The sequence below is a fragment of the Dermacentor andersoni genome, chromosome 7, assembly GCF_023375885.2.
Source record: "Dermacentor andersoni chromosome 7, qqDerAnde1_hic_scaffold, whole genome shotgun sequence".
Lineage (NCBI taxonomy): Eukaryota > Metazoa > Arthropoda > Arachnida > Ixodida > Ixodidae > Dermacentor > Dermacentor andersoni.
Genome location: NC_092820.1, coordinates 64,011,907 through 64,033,639, shown reverse-complemented (window position 1 = coordinate 64,033,639; position 21,733 = coordinate 64,011,907). Strand labels below are relative to the sequence as shown.

The following is a 21,733-nucleotide window of genomic DNA, read 5'->3' as shown; positions in this document are numbered from 1 at the left end:
GGAAAATCATGGCCCAAGGAACTATCAGCGCTAGGGCGTTTTTGTAGTCGTGCCTAAGAAGTTTTTTTTTTTTTTTTGCAGAAGCAGTAGTCAAACGAAAGTTTTTACCCTTTGTACACATATGCCGCATAAAATACTCCCTATTACCTCAAAGTTTAAACTTTGTCACACGCTGCGCTTTTCCAGGATATGGGGCAAACTTCCCTCGTGGTTTACCAACCAGTTCTATAACATTTGAATGCGCCCAACACGCACATCAATCGTTCCGTACATGTCTCCCATAACAAAGACCTCATTCTTAACACATATATAGAATTGTATTCGTCCTTGGCTATCTTAGTACAGCGTACAAGCATTGTAAGGGTCTTATATAACGTCCGCAAACAACCAGAAAAAGATAGTTTAGAAATTGCCACTTATTATTTATTATTTAGCACATGATTGACGCAAACACTTGAAAGCTGCGCGCAAATTACCGCTGGTTCGGGCCATTGCCACTCGAAATAAAAACTTGGCCACTGATCTAGTTCTTTTTCCACACCTTGAAAACACACATAACGTTTCCGAGCATTTCTAGTCGCACTTACACCTTATCTGTAGAAGTTGAATTTTAGGTCAAAATAACAACCGGTCGCACGCAAAATTTGTAAAGTTCTACTGTCTGCGCACACTATTCTCCTCCCATGGCCTGACACTGCAACTTCAATGCGCACGACTAAAGTTCGCTTGAAGTTTCTGCATGACACGAAACTAGATGAATGGTTCTAGTAGGACCACTGTCCAATGTACATCAGAACTTACCGCTTCTCTTCTCATCATCAACCATCCCAGCACTTTCACTCCGCTTCCCTCTTCCCCAGTGTAGAGTAGCAGACTAGCCTGCACTAGCTCAGGGCGACCTCTCCGTCTTTCCTATCAATAAAATATATCTCTAAAGTTGTTCCACTCGCAGAAACGTAATCATCAATCGAAGTGCAACTTCCATATCGCCTCACAAAGAAAGCTTTCACTTCATTGTGACGCCGACGCCTCCTACGACATTGCCTCGGTCATTCAAATGTTTCATTTTTTTTCCTCACTGCCATCAAAACAATGCAAAGCATGAAAGCATTGTACTTGTGCACAGACTGTTCTTGTGTATGTATAGTGCTCTCTCCGTGGCTTTGTTTCACGTGCTTCCTATCGGAACCTATTTGTCCGGGCATGCTGCTCAAGGTTATGCGAGCCTTCGACTAAAGCGTAGCATGATATCTGAATGCAGCGCCGGACGAGATTTCCCGTATAAACGCACGTCAGCCGGGAATGTCATGAGTGCTCTGGGCGATGGCGCTGTCTACACAGCGCCTAGCAAGGCGAGGCGCAAGCTCGCGTGTGCAACTGGCGTGTAATATACTTCCGGCGCACTTCGTGCTCAGAATCTCTCCGAGCGCTTTCGCACTGCATTCTGTGGGGCCTCATGCGCACAACGTGCTCAGCATTCTGATTTACGCCTTGCCGAGGAATGCCTTAGGCTTCGGCATTTATGGTCCATTGTTTTGTCGCTGTCTCTTGGTATTCGCGTCACGCGGAAGGCGACAGCGATTGTGGAGGCATGCCATGCTAGACTTTACTACATGCTCGGATTATATCTCTCCTACAAACAGAGAAGAAAATTACACTCCTTGACGACGATCATTCCGCAGACAATTGTTCTTTTTATTTTTTTTATTTGCCTAAGCTGGTACCATGTTCATTTCATCTGGCGTCACTACGTAGCTACTCCTTGCGTGACGAACTCCAAACAAATTTTATTTCGTTCAACAGAACCTGCGGGCAGCTTCACGAGGCTACCTCTTCTGGTAGTATCGTAGGCAGTGCAACGCCTTCACTACCATTAATGTAGCCGACACCTCCTCTAAACCTGCAAAACACAGAGAATGTCGAATTCCGCGCAAAACACAAAGTAATAGCGAGTATAAAAAACAAGCGACGCCAGACGACGCATACTTATAGAGCCTGGCGATCTTATTATATCTTCTCCTGTATTTCTAGTTTTGTATTTTGCTTCAGGTCGTTTCTTTCTAAATGTATCCCTTAACAACAAAGCAAACAATCAGAGCAAATTTCTTCCTGAATTAAGAACGTCGCTGCTCGTACAAATTGTTATTCACCATCCGCAATAAATATCAGAAGGGTTCTTGCTGCGCAGCGACATTTCATGACTTCTGCCATAAAAATGCACACCCGCTTAACACGTTAGTTATAACGCGCTGTTCGTTTCGCTACGTCAGCGAACTTGGGTGCTCGTCTTGCACCAAGATGTGTACATAATCTGTAGTTTATCTTAATGTGAAACGCAATTGTAAAAAAAAAGTTATTCACTTGAAGTATAACCCGTTGCTCACTTTTCTGCTTCGACAATAACTTCATTTCATTTCATTTAATTATAATTATTATATGCTCAAGGCCTATTAAGACTTTGCAGAGGGTAATGGGCTACAGGTAATATCAGCAACTACACAAGAAAAGCAATACAGTACAACAAGTACAATTTGACAAAAAATTTGGTAGGTCAAATCCGCTCCCCCACTCATCAGGTCGCTCTTCAACATGACCTTGAATGTGCCACTAACTGGTGTTTGGATTGGCAAATGACCCTGAACACTAACAAAGGCAATCTAATGACTTTTACTCGCAAAAATCCTACTCTATTTTCAGTTACTCACTTGGTACTAGTATCGCCGCTCGCACATCTTCGTACAAGTACTTTGGCATTATTCTAACACCTAGCCTTTCATGGTCATCTCACATTGAGAAAATAACTGCTAAAACATTGCGCACTCTCGGATATCTGAAACGTAACCTTCGCAGCGCGCTTTCACTCACCAGAAAGATAGCCTACCAAACATTAGTGCAACCCCAGCTCGAATTCGCAAAATCTATATGGTCTCCCCATCAGGCATATTTAATCCATATTCTCGAGTCTATCCAAAACCGCGCTGCACGTTTCATTGTCAGAGATTACATCCCATTTTCGAGCGTAACTAACATCAAGTTGTCGTTGTCGCTTTCATCTTTGGAATCACGCAGGAATACAGCATTACTTTGTCTTTTGCACAATATCATGCATGATGTACGCCCATCTGCATTACCACTCGTTCGTCCCTCCCGTACATCTAGCCGTCTGCATAATCATTTCATTTTCCAATGCATCTTCGATCACACCAATGCATTCAACTTTTCAGCTTTGACACGTGCGATTGCGCTGTGAAATGGCCTTCCTGATAACATCACTGACATAAACGACCTATCAGCCTTCTGACAAAAAATCAGTGCAATATTTGGCTAGTACTTAGCTAAAAACAAGTATCTGTTTTAGTTTTGTTGCTCTTGACTTCATTGTTGTGTATTGATGAAAGAATTTGTTCGAAGGTTGTTTTCTTTACTGTATACTGAAAAGGTAACAACTGTTAGTTTACCTTCCTTTCTATTTATCTTTTTCAAGTTCTTTGTTTATTATTGGATTCTCTTTGTCTTCATATTTATGTAACAAAAACATGTTTTTGCTCCATCATTGTTATCTGCACCGCTCCCCTTACGCAATACTCCTTCTGGAGCCTGTGAGGTATATGAAATAAATAAATAAACAAATACAGTGAGTCAGGAAGAAAAGAAGCTGTTACAAAAAATAAAAAATAGAAATAAACAAATCCAAAATATGTCCAAGGCATCAGGAAACGAGAAATTATCGCTGATTGAATGTTTGCAGGATGGCGGTTCCTCTCTAGTGGCAACTGAGGTACGAATGAGTGGAAAAATGTACTTGTGCTGCGATAAAGGAAGGCGAACTTTGTAAGAATAATCGATGCGATGCGACAAGTAGGGTGGAGTACGAATGAATACATCATGCAGTGTTATATGGTGAATGTTTTCGTAAAATATTGATAAACAGGGAACTTTACGTTGAGCTGCAAGAGATGGAAGAGAAAGGCTAGTTTTCATCGTTCTCGAGCGGCCGTTGCGCTGAAATCTTGCCTGTATTCGCGGGATCCTTTCAGGCTCTGATAAAGCACTTTTATGTAGCAGGTATTGAGCAACAGAAAGCTGTATCGGGAGTTTTTTATGGTGCTCTACAATTTTCTCATTGACGCTATTCGTGTAATGGAAATATTTGAGACGTCGAATAATATTTAAGAATAATTATGTGATTAGGCGACATGAAAAAGTAACCTGAGTATCCCCAAGCGACGGCCTACAACATTACCTTGGTTCTGTCCAGCTACGTGGCATATGCATATATTTAAATCTTGGTGCATGATAGTAGGGACACCCTGTATATGTCTGCGTAGTGGTGTCTGCCTTGGAATAACCAAGGAATCATAGCACGTTGCCAACATAAAACTGCAGAATAGTTGCATGCTGGGCCAGTCTGAGCAGCGTGTTGTATTGTTCAGCGGAAAAAAGAAGTCGCCGTTTCTCCCGTAAGGCGAAGCATTCACTGCCATAGCAAATTAGTGGACAGCTAGCTATACAAAGTAAGGATAGTAGCTTTATCGGCCGTATAAGCTTCTATACATTTGCTCACTAACTAAATTAAGAAGCATGGTGTCACGAGAGCACAAGCAAACATGAAGACAACTCGCTCGATGACCGCGGACACCCAATGTCAAAATGCTGCAGTGGCTAACGCGGCAGCAGCAGCGAGCGAATTGACCTTCGTGCAGCCGCTCGCATCAATGCGAACTAAGTCGCAAAAACGTAGCGCAGCGTGGACTCTGTACCCGTCGCCGATGGCTTTCAAGATACAGCGGCCCGGCTGCGCGCGCCCGGCCACCCGGGCCACCAGAAGATGAACTCGCGCCCCTACCCTCCCCCCAAAGCCTTGCGCGCCCCGGAAGGCGGCGCAGTTCCTGCCCGCTTTCGTCTGTTGCGAGCGCGAGATTGAGCCATGATCACTGGCTCACCCTCGCACGCTTTCACTCGCACATACAAAATACGACGCGCGGCGACGATTTTATCGCCCATAGAATTGATGCGGATCCACACGGCGACGCCTAGGCCGACGGTAGGAATGCGCCTGGAGTGTCCATATAGCTTCTATCGCAATAACTAATACGAGAAGAATGTAAGTAGGCAGCGCAGACACTCACTCGCTTGCAACTGAACTTCATTAGAACATTTCCCGCGGAAGTAGCAGGGCGCGCAGGCGCCGTTAAGAGGCAGATACAGAGCGCTTTCAAAGTCGCAGTATACGAAATGTTAAAAACAAACATTTGCAAAGCAAGGCTAGCATCTAGTTAAATTCTTTGCATACCCCAAAGCTAAGTGCGTCCTCTGTAAGCACGTAATCAAACACGTACGTTAGCGTTCCTTCTGTACCGCTGACGGATAAATAAATAACTTGTCTGATGAAGTGGAACCTTACTTTTCAATAGTTTCTATTACCTTTTCAAACTATTGTACACTCAGGATTTGAACGGGCTTCGCATGCACCTTTTCAGCCGCATACGGGCCCCTCCGCTTTCTTGGAAAACGTTCGAATGAGCTTTAGTTGTAAGTGAGCGTCCCCCCACACCACTAGTTTACAGTGGTGGGAAGACGCTCGCCACTGTAAACGCGCTGAACCATACAATGTGCTCGAGAACTTGTCACTGGAGTGGGCTTCAGTTTTGTAGGGACGACGGCGGTGTTGTTACAAGCCGCGAGGGTGATGTACTCGTCACACTACTTCTCAACGTGCCCGACACCTCCGTATGAGGCGCGAAGAAACAATTGCAACAAAGTCCCTCCGCAGCGTGCGCCGACGACTTGCCACTGTCCACCTCAGTGGCTTCAATGTCAACATCCTTCGAGGCGAAAACGAGTGTTTTTCCCTTAAGTTCGGTTCTCGTGTACTGTCCCGAGTTACTCGACACCTGGCCTTTCAGATCCTTCCTTGGTACAGCACTGCGCAAGCACCTCGGAAGAACAACTCAACGTTTTCCACTTCCCAGTCATTTCAGTAACCGCACTATTGGGCTGTGAACCAACACTTTGTTCCCTCCGTTAGGTAAATAAAGTAATTAACCAACTTAATCAGGCATTCCGAAATCTTTCGCCCACTTCCGAAGTGCTTATACGGGTCCTGCTGCCTAAATCCTGTAAAATGGAAGTGTAGCCAGATGGCAGGTTGCAAGGAATGCATAACGCCAAGAGCTAGCGTTACAGCCTGTTGGCGATATTGAAAAGCACGTGAATGTAGTTATATACATGTGCACTTTTTCTAAAGAGCTATGTTCTTAATTGCTAGAAGAACTACCCGAAACATGTCACCTGCTGGTTGTGCATTTATACACATTGGACAATTATAGTGCGATAACACCGAAAGTGGTTATCTACCTATTCGAACAATTTACTTGTCACACACATCCATGCTGGTCCTGAATACCGCTCTTGAGAATATCTCTCATAAATTACCCGTGATGACTTAACTCATTCTGTTTTGTTTTTTTTACTTCGGTAGTATAGCAGTGTGCAGGCCACTGCGCAGCTTCTCGGCAGCTGTGCTCGCGACTCTGTGCTTCTTTTGGGGCCGGGCTGATGCAAGCTATGCTGTGCTCCCTGTTACATTTAGAGTCAGTGGAGACAACGTAACATTTGCACCCTAGAGAAAAAAAAAAAGAGATATAGCATTATATACAAAGCGTGCTTGCCATCCAGAGACACAGAAGCGTACTCGTCGTACGGTACAGGTTCTAGAACTAGCTCTTCAAATATTTACGCACGCTGCCTTGACGCAGCTACAATATTACACGCCGCTGCACCACGAAAAAAGAAATAAGGCATGCATCAACTACAGTGTTTTTACGAGATGAGGGGGAACAGAGGGGACCAATTTCACTTTCTTATATACATATCGAGCCGAAAAATAATGAGTCCAAGGAAAGTGTACGGCGAATTATTTGTAGATTTAATTGAAATGTTGAAACGATAAGAGAAAGTGCAGCCAAAGTGGACATAAACAATGTGATGCTTTTAGGATCCGATCCGATAGCATCCAGAGCACGCGTGCGTGGTGATACCACTGTGCTACTTCGATGCCTGTTCCTACGTCTACATTCTTGGGCATTTATGCGGACTCGTAGAAGATTTCACGTGTGGAGTGCTAGTCAGTGCCACGCAAGACAGTGGCAACGATTGGGGAGCACCCTTTTAACCGACGGCTTCACGTAGTACGTGAACCTTAGGATTGACTTTGACTTGACTTTAGGACAGGCTATAAACGTTCATATAATACTTGCAGCTATCACATCTACCGGAGTCGACATTCGCTGTCCAATAAATGAGAAGATAAAAGGGTGATGGTTTAGGCTAGTTGTTGTCCATGAGGCTGTGTGGTGCGGCACAAAGTGGTACAAAAACACAGGAAAGCGCTTATCCCCGTTTTTCTGCGTACCTTGTCCCACTTCACGCTGCACCACACAGCCAAATAATAAGAACGGGGACTTAGTATTGGTAGTGCAACGAACGTGCAATTCAGATGTCGTGAGTGCGGATCCTAACAGCTGCAAGTTATTTTTTTTTGTCCAGTATAGTTTCCTTCTACCTTGTAATTTCAATGTTTAAATTAAGATTGCAAGTAATTTTACGTATGCTTGCCTTGGCTTCGAAATCTCCTGTGTTTCTCCTGCACTTCGTTGTGCTTTTTTGCAGGAATAACGTTTATTACGAATAGTTTGGTAGAATTACTTTACCCAGTTGGAAATGGCTTTTTGTGTATTCTTGGCTTCATTTTCAGCTAACGGCCTGCTAAAGTAATTAGTTCCTAGGTCACGATCTCTTTAAGCAACCAGCCACAGACATTCAAAAACGAGGGATATTTAAAAAGATTCATCGCTATCCATGCCTCGCCAACATAGTGGGTCGCCCGGTGACCAATTGACTTCTTCTTTTCTGTTTTTCATTCATACGCTTGGACATCATGCCATCTGTGCAAGCATGAGAAGCGTTCAAAAGAGAAAACAAAAACGCTTTTGCCTTGCAATCGCAGTGCGCTAGCTTTTATCATTTGCCACTTTTCTCGGCGATTCTGTCGAGTGTTAGAGGGAGTGGCAGGGCTGGATAGATGACTTCAAATCGCCGGCGGCACTGGAGGCTCACAAAGTTTACATAAAAAAGTCCGAACGGAAAAAATAATATCTGCGAATTGAGTCGTTTGCCTCTACAAAGCCTGTCACTTGAAGTTCCCTACTAATTGCCTTACAAGCCAATGCCTTCGTTTCCGCAACTTTTTGTTTTACCCATGGCTTTTCAGCATGCATATGTCGAACTTTTTGGCAGCACCTGACTCCCAGCTCATTTCCGGCCAGGATCGCATAGAATGGGCTTTCGATAATTACAGGAAAGTCTAGGAACAATAAGAAGGCCGAGAAATCGGAATGAGACTTTCAAGACAGGAACGAATGCAAATGAAAGAAGAATGGACACCTGAATCACTATGATGGTTATATTCTCAGTATTGCACAACTAGAAAAGAAACATCTGGCCATTTCGTTCTGGTTTATTCTGCTATGTAGGCACTCTTCCAGTTTTTCTTCGACAAAGAGAGTGCGCGGAAGCCAAAAGAAGGGGAAAAGAGGAAGTAAGGCTAACAATTAAATTTTCAGCATATTTTGTCATTGCCATTTGGTCAGTGACTGCCTTCATCTCGAAACCTGCTCCCATTTCTGCATACACTATATCTACGACCATGTCCGGTAACCTCTCTTTTTCTTTAAGGCAGTGCACTTAGTACAGAAAAAAGTAGAACGTTAACTTTGCCGGATGTGCCTTTTTTTTCGTGGGCTTACATGCCAGTAACGTTGTCCTGTTCGACGTTATCATTATGTGTATGAAACTCTGCGGCAAGGGGCTTTCCGCATTAGTGCATGTAATCCATACCGGGTCGGCTAGAACATAAAACATTTTCAAAGCCTACCGACAATGGTTGAACCCAGTCCATTAACCATTTGGCAGCGTTGGAATAATCGGGAAACCCCAGGCACAGAATTCTCTATAGGAAGCACAGAACCACTGCTCCGTAATTAATTCGTCAGAAGTGAAGCAGCGTTGTGTTGTACTAAATAGAAGTGACAACGGCAAAATAAAGCCATTCAGTACCAGCCACGCTGCCCTGCGAAAAGTAAGATCGTCTTGAGATCTTGAGAATACATCGACATGGTAATTATTCTGTGACTCCAGTAAATCATCCATGTTCATTGTCATATTTTACTTCCTACCAATAAAAAGGGCATGCTCTAAGTAAAGAGCAAGTATAACACGCTAAAGAGGAATATAAAACGCGATCTTTTATCATCTACAGTTCTTTTCTTGTGAGATGGAGCACAGAGGACTCTTTTGTTTTCTGGTTGAGCTGACGACACACGAAATAAATGCTTTAGTTAACATTCCTCAGCGACTTACAGTTAGACAATAAAGCAAAAATTACAATGTTGACAAATGCGCAGAATACTGCAATTGATAGAAACAAGTCAATCGAACAGGATGATGAGGCTCAGCTGTAAACTTAATGTCCCGTTCCACTGAGTTTCTTATTGTATGCACAAAATTCTTGCATATAGTTTCCATTTACCTACATGGAATTGCATAGCTGGGAAGTAAAGTCTCGAAATATGTGGAACGGCCTTCAATATTTTAGAATCTTACTTTTCCTACCATCAGACGAAAACTACATGGAAGAACTGTGTTCCAGTGACATCGCCACTCTTGTGTGGAAAATAGTTTCACAAACACCTACTTTGAAGCATATTACACATGCTGGACATTATCCCACATAAGCATGGCCCCAGCTACACTTTTAATCGAGCTACAGAAAGGTTCCAGATAGGAAGAGGAACTAAATTGCAAGAAAAATTATGTTTTACTTAAGAGTAGCACGCGTTGCAAGCAAAAGCCGATGAAAATGCGGGACAGCGATTGAGGGAAATAAATAACGCACTATCTAGAGCAGTGTCTAAGATTTGTTTCTGTCTGAATGTACGTTTCACATATACTGAGAGTAATTTTACAGAGATTGCTGCTTCACAGAAGTTCATGAGATCGCAGCACTTTTGGTGAGACGCCCTTTTTTCAAAATAATAATAGGAAGACATCAAGCTGGTGTCAAAAATTGCTGCGGAAACCAAATCAAGAGGATTGTCGACGGTAATGCGATCAGCATTCAAGCAGTGTAGTGACCGAGCGTTTTGCTGAAATCACAATTATTTAAAATCCGTAGTGGTAATTGCTTCAGCTGTATGAGGCATACACTGCCCCCGCCATTGGCCGATGAGGGAATGGTGACTACGAGGGAATGACAAAGAAGAAGTGAAGTCGATCGAGCGACAACGACGGCATGACCCCAATTTGACGACGATTTTAAAACTGATAATTATGGTGCAACTACAACAGCACGACGAACACGGCATGACGACAACCTGATGACGAAGCTGGAATGGCAGTGACGGGGCGACCATGACAGCGTCACGACGCTGGCACGACAACAAATGCGTGACTGTGACTGTCTGAAGAAGACAGAATGCTGTCGATACCATAAGAACGAATAAAGACGACAGCATGCTTTCGATGGAATAACAAAAAAAAAGGAATTACGTCAGTGGGCCGACGAAGGCCGTAGGACTGCGAGGGCATGGCGACATTGGGATGACGACGGTAAAGCGGCTGCGTGACGACAATGACATGGGGACAATCGTACGACGATCTCCGTGTAACGACGATGTCGTGACCGCAGCGGAATGGTGAGAGTCTAATGACGAAGCCGGAATGTCGAAGATGGCACAACCAAGACGGCCAGACGCTCACGACGGCGTTATGGAAACAAATGGACGACAATTGTGTGACGCCGATGGCGTGATAAGTTCGGCATGAGAAGTCGGATGAGAAGAGTTGAAATGACGATGATGCAGTAATCATGATGACGTCATGACTACGAGCATAAACCAAAGTGGCTCAAGCTATCAGACAAAAAGAGCCACTGCATCGGTGAAAAAGACAGGATGGCGACGGCATGGCGAGAGTCTAATGACAAAGCTGGTGTAACGACGACAGAATGATTATGACTTGCCTCGCTACGACAGTACAACAAATGCAGGACCACGGCATGACGACGATGGTGTGACGATGACGGCATGATGAGAGACGGATGACGAAGCTGAAATGACAACCATCGAATAACCACGACGGCATCACCACCACGAAGGTATACCTAGCGGTCCAAGCTGGTAGACAAATCGGGTTACTAGGTCGGCGTAAGGGGCAAGATAGATAAGCTCAAAAGACGGATCGGGTAGACAAAGGATGCTAAACGCATTAAAACGGATGCTTGCCATCTAGCATTCTGGCAGGCCTGACAAAGGGAAAACAGCTCGGACAAGAATGTGTACTGTGGTAATATTCTTACGCTACTTCACGCACTTTTCGTGTGTGTGTGTGTGTGTGTGCGTGCGTGCGTGCGTGCGTGTGTGTGTGTGCGTGCGTGCGCGTGCGTGCGTGCGTGCGTGTGTGTGTGTGTGTGTGTGTGTGTGTGTGTGTGTGTGTGTGTGTGTGTGTGTGTGTGTGTGTGTGTGCGTGTGCGTGTGTGTTCAACCATCCTATGGTTGAACGTAACGGCTGCTCTGTTCAGGGAGCAGGGCTCGAAACCAGCCATCAGACCCATTTAGATCACTGAAGAACTTGCTGTTGGGCAAGTTGGCAACTCATTATGCTAAAGCAAATTACAGCACAAAACACACCGGCATAAATATACATACCAACACACGTAATCACTACATGATATTACATCAGATGTTGCGAGGAACATTGACATGGACAATAGTATAATTAATGTTTCTAATTACATAAGTATTATAAAACAACCTAAGGTAACAAGTGCGTTATTTTGAACAATTACTTATTTATTTAGGCAAGAACGGCACAAACATCGTAGCCGGTAAATAATATCACTACCTGAAGTAGGACGACATATGTGTACACTGATTCAATATAATTTTTTTCAGTTTAGGAGTACTTTACCGCCATTGTGGAGGACGCATTTTTGGTAAAGAGGCAGTGAAGAGGTTCACCAAATTTACGCAAGGAAAGAAAGAACTTGGCAGAGGTGGGGGAACCGTATACTCAAGCGGGTGCTCTTGCATAATATACAGCTCGAATATTGAGTTCAGTGGGAGGAGCGGGAGGAATAAACATTTATTGATGATAAGGAAGGGAAAGCAGGGTTTTTTTGGATTGGTCCCTACTCCAGTGGCAACCGGGCCTGCCTTCCTCTTGGAGTAAAGATCAGCTGTTTGACAATGGTTATGATGACGTAGGGGCTAAAGTGGCGGGCACTGTGCCAGAGTACCTACGGAAAATAAAGTTCGGAAGACACTAGCATTGGAACGTGTATCATAAAGGATTTACCAGTTCTCGCGAATTAGTGTGTGACTTTCAATCCATATATTCATAGCGCCTTATCCCCCCGAGTCTATGCAAATCCCTGCAGTGAGTATGAACCAAATTGTACGAGAACGACGACGACCAAAGCTGTCTTCTCCTTCAATGGTCTGGCAAGCACAATTACCGCTGCAGAATTGTGTGAGATCGAACTAGTCAAATGCTTACTTCTTCCTTGGACATCTATGGCTACTCGCCATACTCAACGCCTAAAAAATACCTAACATGAGCTGTAACGACGCTCACTTCATCATCATCATAATCATAATCATAATCATCATATCTGATGTCCACTGCTGGATGAAGGCCTCTGCCTGCGATCTCCAGTTACCCCCTGTCCTGCGCCAACCGATTCCAACTAGCGCCCGCGAGTTTCCTAATTTCAACGCTCCACCTAGTCTCCTGCCGTCCTCGACTGCGCTTCCCTTCTATTGGAACCCATTCTGTAATCCTCATGGTCCACCGGTTATCTAACCTTCGCATTTACATGAACAGCCAACTTCATTTTTTTCTCTTGATCTCAATTATAATATCGTCTATACCCGTTTCGTCTCTGATCCAAACGGCTATTTCTCTGTCTCTTAAAATTACGCCTAGCATCCTTCGTTCCACCGCTCTTTGCGCGGTCCTTAACTGGTTCTCAAGCTTCTTTGTAAGTCTCCAAATTTCTGCTCCATATGTCAGCATCTGTAAAATGCCCCGATTGCACACTTTCCTTTTCGATGATAACTTACAGTGCCCTAAATTTTGTAATTTTTTTAATGGTTATAGCGACGAAACCACGGTATTCTGTCACGAAAGCTCACTGGAATGGCGTACAGTATTTAATAATTCGCAAGCGATAAGCAGCACAGCAACTCCTTTCCTACTGCTGAACCATTACTAGAAGATACCAGCAATGCATAACTTTAGATCAAAACAACCCGATTACTGGATCAACCACGACTAATTCCCCTGAATGTAGTTCTACATAATATTGTTACGTCAACGTAGCCTTGTAAATAATGCCAGTGATTATTTCACCTCTCGCACCACATATAAAATGTATATACTCCGCAGCCGGTGAATATAAAGAAAACTAATGGCGCCGATGCGTCATACGTCCATCTTATGAGCTGTCATTCACGTCAGTTGATCAACAATTGTTGCTGGGGCATATAGCCTGAGTATTCCTTGCCGCATGTGGAGTAGTTTGGTACGTTCGCTTCCTGTTTGGCATGGTCACTGCCACGTGCTCTGTGTAGCGTGCGTTGGACAAGTTACAGGCCGTAGCTTGGCATTGAACGATTGTAGGTGTTCAGATGCGTAAGCACTGTTCGTCCTGTGAAAAACATCGATTTGTTATTCGTGCTACGCCACAGTGTGAAGTAACTGCGAATATAGTATCGGCTTTCTGATAATTCTACATTCAAGCAGAACACGAGCTTTTATGCTCGGGCAGTAACAAGAAGAACGTTTTCAAAAGCATAATAAAGAAGACAGTTTGATTTCTGGGCGCGTTTCAATAATTGCCGTGCATAAAGCCCCGTTAGCGCTTCGCCTAAAAGCTCTCGCTCACCATGCTCACGTTAAGAATTGCGCACAGAATATGGAGGAGACGACGCCATATTCACGCATTTTTTTACATAAAATGTGCCTGATGATGTAATAGAATGGTAGGAAGACTGCACACACTTTGCAGGCACCCGCGTGACAGAAAACGCGTGCCGATCCTGGAGATCGTGCAACACTAAACTGAGTCACTATCATGCAATTCCTGGAGCAGGTACCACTATGCCGCTATAAGCCGTGCGGAAACTAAATGTTTTGACAGCATTTAAATAACCACATCACGAAAGCTTCGAGTGATGTGGATTCCAGCAGGGGAGTTGGATGTTAAGTTATTGTACCTATACATAAAAATATGTACCTCGGAAACCCATCACACTAATATAGCATACTTTTGCAATTGGCAACTGCAAAATTTTGGCTCAATTATTTTGACAACAGAAAACGTGATCTCTACGTGTCAGCGTTCATCAAGTCTGCCAAGAGAAGCTCAGATCAAAAAGCACTCCTAAAGTTAACCGTGCACCCTTGCTCAGAGTTTGGCATCTAAATGTTAAGGCCATGTTGCGCGTCTCAAAAAAGAAGACACACAACACAGGTGCTGACTTCAACTAAGCTTCAACTAAGTCAGAATATGTGTTGCGTCCTTTCTTCTGTCCTCGTCTTCTCGCGCTGTGCCGTCATGTCGATAATGAATAACTAAGCGCCACCTGCTTTCACTTTAGACCGAAATAGCACCATTACAGGAGTGATATCATTAGAAGCCAACAAACACTGACACCAAGGACAACATAGGGGAAATTACTTGTGTTTAATAAATGAAATAAAGAAACGATAAATTAATGGAAACTAAAGTGGATGAAAAAACAACTTGCCGCAGGTGGGAACCGAACCCACAACCTTCGCATTACGCGTGCGGTGCTCTACCAATTGAGCTACCGCGGCGCTGTTTCCCCATCCACTTTCTTGGGTATTTATGTGCCCTAGTAGAACCCTGGGAGTGTTAGCCAGCGCCATCACTCACATACCTTCGCGGCGGACGTGGAACGTCCTTCTTGCCGCAGGCGTCACGAGAACGCAATCTTTTTGGGTGAAGGCAACTGGTCAACAAACCCGCGGAATGCGAAGGTTGTGGGTTCGGTTCCCACCTGCGGCAAGTTGTTTTTTCATCCACTTTAGTTTCCATTAATTTATCGTTTCTTTATTTCATTTATTAAACACAAGTAATTTCCCCTATGTTGTCCTTGGTGTCAGTGTTTGTTGGCTTCTAATGATATGACTAATAAAAAAAAATCGGGACCCTCGGTTAACCCCCTCTCTTCTCGTTCATTACAGAAGTGGTAGTACACAAGGCATTATATCCCGTACGAAAGCCACCTCTGGCCATCTGCTGTAATAGTAAATAATCGTAATGGCAAAACGGCAGTCAGCGGAAGCTTGCGTAAATGGTCTCAGAATGGTCGATAGCAACTTTTTTCCAGGCTTTCTCGGGAAGAGTGGCGGGTCGTATAGGAGCTGCAGTGGTACGTGCGGATTTGTCACATGACTGACACGTTACACATGTTCGCCCAAGTTCTTCAATGAGATTATCCATGCATGGCCACCAATACGTCTCTCTGAGACGAGCTCTGGTACGACTAATTCTTGGGTGTAACTCATGTGCCAGATCCATAAGACAGGGGGTCATAGTTGTAGGCACGACAATACTCTCACCCCGGCACAGGATGTCGCTAACAACAGGGAGTTCAGATCGCACGTGAAAGTAAGGCAGTAGCTCTTTGACAAGGATTTCTTGTCAGGCCATGAAGTAGTGGTAAACTGCTTAACTTTAGAGATAACCTGATGGGCGGCACTTACTTCTTGAAGCTCTTGCAGTCTTTAAACATTTGCGACAGTTATCTGTCAGCTTTGCAGTGAGGGATATTCCCCAGAAGTTCTAAAGAACCACAACGATAATATTCTTGCCCTTTCAAAGCTCGACGACTTTCAGTTGGCGTCTTATAGCATTTGCACGTGACACAGTGCTTTTCTCTCGTATTTGAAGGGTTTCTGTCTTTAACGTGATGCACTTGTGCTCCATGTCGTGCAAGTTCTCTCGCTTCTCTATTTGCTTGATCATGTTGTCTCGCAATGGTAAGGGCCCGAGAAAGCGTATGAGATTCTTCCAGTAGAAGACGTTCGCGCAAGTATTCGCTAGTAGTTTTTATCGATGAGCTGGTCGCGTATCATGTCGTCCGCTAAGTCACCGAAATTACACGCTCCCACGAGACCTTGTAGCGCCGTAATGTAATCGACCGCAGTCTCACCTGGAGCTTACGCACGTCGACGGAAACGGTGACGCGCTGCAGTGACATTGACAGAGCTCTTGTAGCAACCTTCAAGCGTCGAAACATCGCAGTCGAGCTCAGCTGGGGCAGGAGTCATCAGCGTCGCTCCGGACACGCTCGAAGTCAAAAAGCGCGGGTCGTCCTCGGAGGTGAGAGTTTGGAAGATATGTTGTCTTTCCAAGCCCAAGCAGTTGAGCAGAATTGCCTTCCTACGCTTGGAAGGTAGGTCGGAGGCGCCCGACGCCCCCATGTAGCTCTTGAGCACTTGAATCCATTGCTCCCATATATGATGACCGGGTACGTCCAGGTGACGACAGGAACGGAGGTGGTGGTTGTAGCCCCGAAATACTCATCATAGAAGATGATATGCAGCAATCGAAGGCACAGATGAAAGGCAAACTGCTGGCACATGGGTTGTTAAATCTTCGTTGCTAATTATGCTATATCGTGCATGGTACTCAGTACGATATCAATGGAGACATTACTCAATCCTTCTCCGATTGGATAGGATCTCCTTTTTCGATGGCGCGTAACCACTGCGGGGGATTGGCCAAGATTTGCATCGTATTAGGAAGATTTTGGTGGTACAAAAACTGGTTAAAGTGTAATGTGGAAAGGAATAAAAATAATGTTTGAATAACTTAAGAAAAACGTCTTGAAACAACTGCGAATTCCTCCATGGCTGAGCAGATATCTCTGTGGCAGTTGCCAAGATAGGAGGCTCCTAGACAAAGGATATTTTAATTGGAGAAATTTAAACCAAGTTGCGTGAACGTTCATTCTAAAATGCTTTTCTTTAAAGCAGAAAAATGACGCCAGAATAAGAAAGAAGGATGGATGGTTTCATCTACTCCACAAAATGGGCACAGAGGGGAGGGTGCCGGACCAGCCCTGTGGCGATAAAAGTTTATTAACGGTGTTTGAGAGAGTAACCGGGTAAAAACTACTTCAGTTTTGCTGGTGTGAAATGAATTTTTGTCCCCAGGGAATAGGAGGTGTCGATATTCTGAAAAATTTGCTATCGCTGGATTCAAAGTGTCTAGAGCAATTGGATACCTCCTGTATCTAGTAGTAGTTAGGTAAGCTGATGCCGGAAGTAATGATAATGCAGGGTCATTGAGGCACGCTCTCGCGAGACTGTCAGCCATCTCGTTCATCCCCGTTGACCAGGCACCAAAAGTAATCAAATTAAATTTATGCGGTCAGGCACTAGAAAATGAAGTGTACTAGAAGGCTAGCACCACTCTTTGTTGTGAGCGATGTACAAAAAGATAAAGAGTCTGTTATTATCACTAGCGCCGATATCGCTGATATTAGCTTACGTAAGCCTAATACTACAGCTAGAATTCAGCCTGAAATACGGATAAGTAGTCCATAATCCTAATTGAGAATGACCAGTCTAGAGCAGGAGCGAAAATGCCAATTCTATATTTTTCTACACTGCGAGGCGTCTGTTGCGATGACTGTATTTATACCTAAACTTAATAAATGATTTTGCAATAGTCCATTTAATATTTTTTGAGAGAAAAATTTTGCATTATTAGAGTCGATATCATCATAGATTATTTGTAGACTCTTTCGCAAATAAAAAACAGCTAGCACCTCCCAAACACGTACATTTAAAGGGTTAATAAATGTTTTTACAACGACCACCTGTGGTGTATGAAACCGGGGCCAGTGTACTCCAAAATATGATACAGGCTGGGAAATGAATACGTTTTCCAATCTTCTATAAGGGTATTCGTACATATTTAAGAATCTTTGCACCGTCAGCAACCGAAATCTTCACAATATTGAGGGCAACACGACTTTTTATGCAATACATTATTAGCCACAAATTTCGGTAATCTGCAGCACAATCGCAGGGCTACCCGCTCAATCAGAACAAGGGGGCGTAATTTATAAGCTGTCGCACAAGAACAGAGCACACATCCAAATTCTAAAATGGGTCGCACGTACATTTTATAAATCATTAGTAGTGGGCCTCTCCACATCCACGACCGACTGCTGCATAGCTCACGTAGCATGCCAACTGCTCTCATTCCTTTTTTAACTATGTGGTCAATATGGCCAAGCAAACTGATGGAGCCGTCATAGACTACACCTAAGTACTTCACCGACTCCACTTGAGGTATAGTGTCGAGACGGTAGGATAGTGATATATTAACGGGATTGTTAAAAGATAAATCCAATGTTGAACATTTTCTCACGTTATGTGAAAGGCGAATCTTGTTTAACCAATAGTTCTGTAGTCAATGATGTAGGGAGTAAATATAGCTGTCTGATGCATAGAAAGCAATGTCATCTGCGTATACATAGGTTTGTACACTCGGATGCCAATGAATGGAACTCATCAGAACGTTAAATAATAATGAAGAAATGACACCTCCTTGAGGAACACCTCGTGAGTGATTATGTGTGCTCGAAGAAAAGCCTCTTAGAGAGCAGTAAAACTTTCGCCCATTTATATATTCACATAACCGGTTTACAAGGTAATTTGGAAACTCTAGATCTCTTAATATATCCAATAAAATTACATATTCTACATTGTCGTAGACTTTGGAGATGTCTAGTGTCACAATAGCACCTTTATGTCTTTGTCGCCGTGCTAATTTTATTTTACTCTCTCAGTCCAAGTGAGCATGCCAAAATGAACATGATGGTCGGAATCCAATTTGGCAGGAATTAAGCAAGCCTTTGGTGTATATAATATTATTTCAAATAATTTCACCAAATTTGAGGGTGGCACGATTGGTCTAATGTTATCTATTGTATATCCTTCCCGTGATATTTAAAAAACTGGAATTATTTTTAGCAATTCTGCATGCAGACAGGATCCATGAAAATCTAATTGAGTGATTTATAATAGCTAAAAGGTCGTCTGGAGCTTCCTTAAATAAATTTTGATCATGGCAGAGGTTACCCCATCTGCTCCGAAAGCTGAATCTGGCAGTCGCTCCACGATTTCAGCCAATTCTAACATGGTAATTCTTATGAAATCATCTGATCTCCTTCATAAGCTGGACCAATGTGTCAAAACTCAAGAAAATCTAATTTCTGATAACTTCGCGATTTCTTCTAGTTACATTTCATTTCAGCACTACTTAAGACTATAGAGTCTCTATTAATTGGACGCAAAACTTTTCCACTGCGGAGAAAACTGAATAAAGGGCGTTTATTTTTATTGTTAGGAAGTCAAAAGGCTTACAGTCGTATTTGTCTTGGCCTTTGATACTGTATGTGTAAAGACAGCTCGAAAAAAATTATAATCGCTCCAATTTTTGGAACTCTGGTTATGTAATTATTTTTTTCCAGGCGGTTTTTTTTCTTTCTATAATCACAAGCACATTTTTCGTTCCACCAAGGGCTGTATCAATTTCTGTTGCTTAGACGAATCTCAAATTCAGACTTTTTGTGAGAACCTTCCAAAGCGAAACAGATAATCGTAGTTTTTTTCCATAGTGCACGCGTCAGACAGCGATCAAGGAGTATTTCGTAAGCATTTTCTAAAAGCATTGTATATAATGAAAGTGCGCAGCTGATCGATTATAAACGTTACAGGGCGTGCTACCTCAAAAATTTACTGGACGGTAGTCACTGCTTGTCGCATACTCAACAGTCGACCAAGAAGATACGGAGACACTTAGGCCACAAAATGTAAGATCTATTGCAGCGTAGGATCTACCCCGCATGAACGTAATAGATCCTGAGGTTACACACGTTAACGCATTTTCCATAGCCCAGTTACGTAATCTGGTGCCATACAAATCTGTTTTTAATCCCCGTAATATATGATGAGAGTTGAAGTCACCTGACGATAGGATGTCTCGTCCACAGGAACTAAGAACCATGTCCAGTGCGCGTGTGTCCTGCACTCCAAAAGGAAAATGTGCATTTACTATGGTAAAGGGGCTACATCCAGGGAGATTCACGTGTATCGCTAGGATATCGCACTCAGAATTAGAAAATTCAAAAGAAATTTTAGCCTTATGGCAAGTGTGAGGCTAAATAAATGTATTTGATCCGCCACCTCTTGCAGGACGGTCTAGACGGAATTATCTGAAAACGTTTATCTGAAAATATTTTGCAGAATTTAACCAAGTTTCTTTCAAAAGAATTATTTCAGGGTTTAGGTTCAGTAGTTAGACAAGTTAAATGTACTGAAGCTGAATATAAAGTGCGACAGTTCCACTGAAGCACTTTCAGTGACTCAATTGCTGTTTATCGCTGCAATCGAGTGATAGAAAATAAGAGGGTCTCAGCAGAATCGGTGATTGCAACAGTGAGCCGAAAGTGCCTTCTGTAGAATGCTATAGCACTGGGCTGACATTTCTAAGCATTTGAGTGAGGATCGGAGGAAGAATCATTGATTGGTGACATTGTTCTTTTATACGCTCGAGCCTTTTGTTCCACATCTGTCATTTCCGAATCTGTGTTAACCAGATTATCATTGGCAGGCCGTGTGGAAGAGCAAGTCGAAGGTTCAACACCGTCATTAGAAGGATGGGTATCTGAACGCCTAACACTGGTTTGTGGCGTGGAATCAACTTTTTGGGTCATGGTAGGACTAAGACAGCTGGCTTGCATCAAATGAGATAAGTTACTAGAGATGGCCTGTGATATACGTTCCCTAAGGCTCATTGCCAGCCGTTCCATAGCTTTTGTAACTGCCTTTTTTACAGCGGCCTTTGCTGTTAGTGATACGTCCGATGTACCTCTGAGGTACCTCTGCAAATCCATAATTCATCCCTTAGCAGCGAAACATCGGGTGTGCAACAAGGCGCTGGCTTATCACCTCTAGTTTTCCTCATCTACATCAATAACTTACCTGCTAACATTAGGAATAATTTACGTCTTTTCGCGGATGACTGTGTCCTATATTCCCCTATCAGAGGCTCTAATGGCACCACCGCGCTAGAACACTCGCACTCGATTCCATCGCAGTATAGCGCGAGAAATGGTTCATGCTGTGTAACCTTACAAGATGCATAGCTCTGTCATTCACCCGCAACCACAGCCTAACCAGTCACACCTACACAATAAGTTCTGCTCCTATCAATCATGCCCCGTCTTACAAATATCTCGGCGTTCACATTACATCGACACTATGGGCAACTCATATTGACACCATCTGTTCTAATGCTTCACGTACCCTTGGATATTTAAAACGTAACCTGAAAGCCGCATCACCAGACATAAAAAAGCTAGCATATCTGACATTCGTACGTCCGCAGCTAGAGTATGCTTCATCTATCTCGCACCCTTTCCAACCATATCTTACCTATGTCATAGAAGCTATACAAAATCGCGCTGTCGGTTTATAACTTCCGATTACACTCGTGAAACCAGCATAAGCACACTAAAACGTACACTTGAACTACCATCACTTGCTTCTGGCCGGATCATCTCTC

General features: G+C 43.6%; 1 non-coding gene across 1 annotated transcript; it reads right to left on the bottom strand.

Moving 5' to 3' along the window:
- Positions 1-14,867: 14,867 nt before the first annotated feature.
- Positions 14,868-14,940, bottom strand: TRNAT-CGU (transfer RNA threonine (anticodon CGU)). The gene has a single exon. It is a non-coding gene; the product is annotated as a tRNA-Thr (tRNA).
- Positions 14,941-21,733: the final 6,793 nt, after the last annotated feature.